At 36.4% G+C, this 6,000-nt stretch overlaps 1 pseudogene; it reads right to left on the reverse strand.

Moving 5' to 3' along the window:
* The window catches only part of LOC143666002 (60 kDa heat shock protein, mitochondrial pseudogene), a 108,402-nt pseudogene extending 106,310 nt beyond the window's left edge, over positions 1 to 2,092 (reverse strand).
* Positions 2,093 to 6,000: the final 3,908 nt, after the last annotated feature.

A 6,000-nucleotide genomic window follows, 5' to 3' on the forward strand; every position in this document is an offset into this window, starting at 1 on the left:
CAGCCACAAAAACCTGCTTTATCCTCTTTCCTCTTTTTCAGTTAGCCCAATAAGTGACCTCTGCCTTGACCAGTTTCACCTGAGCTGGGGGCCTATTTTTAGTAGTCAGAATTTGTTTATTAATGCCACAATTGGTGTTTGGTTGGACTCAGTCCCTGCTACTGTTAGAGTGTCTTTCCTTTCCCTCTGGGAAGCCACCTGTGGGGGAGGGGCGCTGGGTGCCGGGCGCCACGGCTTGGGGAACTCACTGTTCTGGAGACTCGCAGCCGGTCCAGCTGGTCCAGACTGGGGTACGCTGTGTGCCTGTTCACTGACATGGCTCCAGGAGCTGTTCTGTACTGTTTTTGGTTATTTAGTAGTTGTTCTGGAGGATGAACTAAAACACACACATTGCTAAGCTGCCATCTTGGCCCCTCCTGGTCCTTGCTTTCTTTAGGAATTTCTGTGACTACAACATCTGCTGTGGATAACAGAGAGTCTACCCTGACAGCATCCGATAAAGCAATTCTTACTTTTTACACCATATTCACAAAATTCCCAATCCTAGTATCCTGGCCAACTTCTGAGGAACTTTGTAAATTTTCTCAACCATCAATGATCCTTAAACACTTGCATTCTTAGCAATGGTCATTGCAGGGATTTTGAGTGCTTTTTTAATAATTTCTATACCAATTTTTCCATCTTCATTATTTGGAGTTAGTGAGTCCAAGGCTGAAATGCATTGAAGCAGAGGACAACCCTCCCAGAACAGTGCCTTGTTCAACAGCAGCTTGTGTGGCATTGAGTGCATCCAAAACTCTCTTCTTTTCATTCACTTCCACTTCCCTTGTTCCATCTGAAAGTTTTGCTAGATATTCATTTAGTTTTTCCTTTTCATATTCACTAGTTGTGACATCTAACTGTCATACTGTATGGTCCCACTGATGTGAACCGACATTAGAGAATAAGCTTGGAATATGTCATTGGTAACAGAGACCATCAGGTGTCTAATGATTTCTTGAATGTGCTTTTCAATTTGAGTCTTGTCACCTTTTCCTTTCAAGAGTATGGCATCATTTTTGGTCACTGTAACCTCATCAACTTTTCCCAAATCATGAGGCTAAGCATCTTAAAGATTTAAAGTCAACTCCTCTTCTCCAAACACTGCAGCACCATTAGCACTAGCCATGTCTTTAAACTAGCTCTTTCTATTGTCACCAAAACTTGAAGCTTTGACTGCTGCAACCTGAAGACCAACTTTCAGCCTATTCAAAACAAGTGCACTTAAACCTTCTCCATCAACATCTTCAGCAATTATGACCAAAGTTTATGGTGAGTACTGGTAATTTCAAGAGCAGGTAGAATGTATTGGATGCTAGAAATTTCCTTTTCACTCAGAAGAACACAGGCATACTGGAATTCACATTTCTGACTTTTTGATGTATTAATAAAGAATGGAGAAATATAACCATTTCTTTGATAATTTTTATTACATCATTCAATGTTTTTCTACTCTTTGCCGTGATGACATCTTTTTTCCAAACTTTTTTGTCATTTCATCAGAAATGATGTTGCCAATTTCTTTGTCTTTTTGCAGAAATTGTAGCAACCTGAGCAATTTCTTCAGGGGTTGTCACAGGTTTCAATTGCTTCTTAACTTCAGCAATTACAGCATCAACAGCTAACATCACACCTCTCCCAATTTCCACTGGATGATCACCTTTGCTAATCTTCTGGAAGCCTTCCTTGGCAATAGAGTGTGCCAGTTTAGTAGCCATGGTGGTGCTATCCCCAGCCTCCTCATATGTGTTATTGGCAACATCTTGGACAAGTTTAGGGCCAATAATTTTATATCTATCCTTCAAGTCAATTGACTTTGCAATGTAACATCATCTGTTTTTTTTTTTTCCTCTTTGGGACTTCCCAAACTCTGTTCAATAATCACTGTTCTTCAATTTCATCCCATAGTGACTGCTACAGCATTGGCTAAAACATCTATACCTTGAAGCGTTAAGACTCTGGCATCTACACTGAATTTTACATCTTTGGCATAAACCCAAGTGAGATGAGGAGCCAATGCTCTTGAGCTAATCTTGGTTGGGCTTCCTTCCATCTCTGGGGCTTGGGCTGGGACAACTGCATAAGCCCAAGGACATTTCTGGGACAACTTGGCTGGTCCACATGGTCTCTCATCTCCCAGAAAAACTAGAGTGATTTTGTTCATAGAACAGAGATAGGGTTTGGTTCCAAGAAATAAAGTGTAGATGCTCAAGTCTTCTTGAAGCCTAAGCTCATATCTACCACAACTTCATTTCTGCCCTGGCTTTCTATTTATCAGAGTAATTCATAAGACCATGCCAGATTCTAGTGTAGAGGAAATATGCTCTATTCTCTAATGGAAGTTGTTATAAGCTACATTGCCTGGAGGCCTGATATGGGAGGGTGGGGAATGGAGGGGAGAATACTTGCAATGTTTTTGTAAATTGTAAATAATCCATCATATTAGATAGGCAGAAGTTGTTTGCTACACGAAGTAGTAAACATCAGAGTAGGCTTATTCTGTCCTAAGACTTATGCTAAATGTTTTTGCACACATTAGCTTATTGCATTCTCTAAAGATTTCCTCTGAGGTAGATATTATTATTAAAATTATCTTCATATTTCAGGTGAAAAAACTGAGGCTCAGAGAGTTTAAGAAATAGAGGTGTACTAAGTGAATACGACAGAGGCAAGAATAATGAGTACTACCTTCGTCTGTGGGAGTGATTGGAGAAGTCAGATAGGACTTATAAAAAACAAAACAATTCCAAAATACAGTATGTGCATACCATTTAAGATTATTATACCTTGGAATTAGCTAGAGCAGCATTTTCAAAATGGTCTAATCATAAAGTCACCCTCGGGCACAGTCAAAAAACACGAAAACCTTGACCTTACCCCAGACCTTCCAAATTAGAAGCTCTAGAGAAAGATCCAGGAATCTGTATTTTAACTAGAAAGTCGGTATCTCTTTGTGAAGAGCAAGTTTGCAAACACCGAGCTAGAGTGTGTCCATCCAAAATAGCCTCAGACCGTCTGAAAAAGGGAAACATTTTCCCTCTCTGATTTCACTAGTGTGTCCACGGTCTACTTACATGCAGCTGAGCTCCTAGTACTCCAGTCACCATGCTTCCTGGGTCAGGGGCTGCCTTTTATTATGTATATACATATACGTATACATATACATATACATATACATATACATATACATATACATATACATATACATATACATATACATATGCGTTTTCTTCCTAGCAATTTGAGACCATTTCTGACATTTGGATCCAAAACAGAACATAACAGTTACAATCAACATTCACATTTCCATAGTCAGGGACTCAGGGTGAAGTAAGAGCTACTGAAACATATAATGCATTAATTGGGTGGAAAATAAGGAAGTCTGCTAAGGTTTAGATTTAACAGAAATTACAGATACTGGATATCCAAGCTAAAATCTTTTCTTCATTTGCTGCAAAAAATGGTCTGCTCTTCAGGTAGGTTAAGAAACTTGTCTGATGAGAATATATTGGCTGAGCACATAAGGATGACGTACAGTCTGATCTCCTTTCCTTGACAGCTCAGCGCAAGCACATTTTCTTGTATGTACCTCTGTTGAATAACTTCTGATTTCTCCAAATTTCATTTTTCTTGGCCTGAAGCAAATTGCATGGGCAAATTAAAACACCCTCACCAGGGGAGATTGCCAGCAGGATGCCTGCAGATGCTGTGTGGTTGAGTGCCTTTGACCTATGACTTCCTTTCTGTCAGGACCACACTCACCTTCTATGTAGCAGCAGACCCTGCAGTTTAAAGCAAGGTCTTTAACTTGTTATCAACACATATTAATGTAAGTTTAACTTTTCCATATAGATCCTATACAATTTAATGGATTTATTATTTGACTCATTATCTGATGTTATGGTAGTTAGTCATCTTTGTAATTATATGTTCTACTTGTTTGCTGCAGGTTCATAAAAATGCAGCTTAACTTCATATATTAACTTTATTCTGCCATCTAACTAAACTTTTCTGTTGTTACTAATAACTTTCCTGCATGTTATTTTTGGGTTTTCTGTTTAAATGATCCCATCATCCCAAATCACAGTTTCATGTCATTATTTCTACGCATCAAATTTCTTTTTCTTATTTTATCATATTAGACAGGACCTCTAATACAATGCTGTATAGAAGTACTAAGAGTCTGGATCTTTGTCTCCTGACACTAAGGGTGGGGGGTTGAGGGAGTATATATGATCCTTGGAAATAGAGTTGCTTTCCTGAGTGAGAGAAGACTGAGAGAAAAACCCTTTCATTTTTCTGTCTTTGGGTGATTGTTTCCTTCTATTTGATATATTTCCTTTATAATCACAGTCTAATTAAACCCTGAATTTTACCCAAATAGCATTTATTGTTTGTTTCTATGTGCCTATCTAACATCACTTTGAGGTAGATTTCACTTTTATCTTTTTTTTTATATATAGGAGAAAACTGAATCCTAGGTAAGTTTTTGTTTGGTTTGGTTTTCCAAAAACAATTTTATTTTTAGCAGAGATTTGGGTTTACAGAAAAAAAAATTACACAGAAAGAGTAGAGTTCCCATATACACCTCCAGCCCCCCACATATCATTTCTCCTGTTAGCATCTTGCATTAGTGTAACATATTTATTGCAACTGATAAACCAATACTGATATATCAGTACCTACATCCATCATTTACATTAGGGTTCACTCTGTGTGTGTACAGTTTTATGGTTTTGTGATGAATGTTCTAATGTCATGTATCCAACATATAGCATTTTTGGACTTATTTACAATGGCCGTTGATCAGAGATTCAGAGGTGTTATCAGCAAGGCCAACATGAGTATGTAAATTGATCTGTAAAGGGGCCTATGATTTGTAAAGGGGCATATGAGAGATCCTATGGAAATTGAGGGCAAGTTTGTGCTATGATCTCTATAAAGATACTTGTTTGAGGGTGTAAGTACTTGAATACATTCAGGTAATTTTAGTGTTAGTTTATTGAATTGAATGCATTTAGACAAATCTATTAGCTTAAAAAATATTGTTTTTATCTCACACATTGAAGGAAGATGAAAGGTATTTAAGAACTCTGAACAGAGAATAGGTTGGTCAGTTTATTTCTGAATGAATACTATATGTTCATAATTATTATAACTTTATAATAAGTCTCATGGAATTTTTTTTAATTTACTTTTTACTATTCTGAATCAATATTAGAACCTTATCATGAAATTCTATGAAAATCTCTGTTGGAATTTTTTTATTGAAAATGTATTGATTATGTAGAACAAACTTAGAGGAGAGTGACAATTTATAATAGTGAGTTTTTACTCATTAGCATAGATATCTTTCAACTTATGCAATACTCTTTAGTCATTTATATAGTGATTAATGCATATTCATGCAATTTTCAACTTTTCCATACAGATCCTATACAATTTAATAGATTTATTCATTGACTCTTATTATTTGATGTTATGGTAATCAGTTATCTTTGTAATTATATGCTCTCTACTTGTTTGCTGCAGGTTCATAAAAATACAGCTTAACTTCATATATTAACTTTATTCTGCTGTCTAAGTAAACTTTCCTGTAGTTACTAATAACTTCACTGCATGTTATTTTTGGGTTTTCTGTTTAAATGATCCCATCATCCCAAATTACAGTTTCATTTCATTATTTCTATGCATCAGATTTCTTTTTCTTATTTTATCATATTAGACAGGACCTCTAATACAATGCTGTATAGAAGTACTAAGAGTCAGGATCCTTGCCTCCTTCCCAGTTTTAAATGGAATGCTACTGACATTTCCCCACATAAGATGATGCTTGCTCTAGGTATTTTCTAGATGTTGTTTATCAATTTAAAGTCTTTTCTTTCTAAAGAAGTTCCTAATTATTAAGTGTTTTTATCATGAATTACATAGTTTTGTCAAATGCTTTTTCTTTATCTACTA

Source organism: Tamandua tetradactyla, chromosome 22 (genome assembly GCF_023851605.1).
Source record: "Tamandua tetradactyla isolate mTamTet1 chromosome 22, mTamTet1.pri, whole genome shotgun sequence".
Classification (NCBI taxonomy): Eukaryota; Metazoa; Chordata; class Mammalia; order Pilosa; family Myrmecophagidae; genus Tamandua; species Tamandua tetradactyla.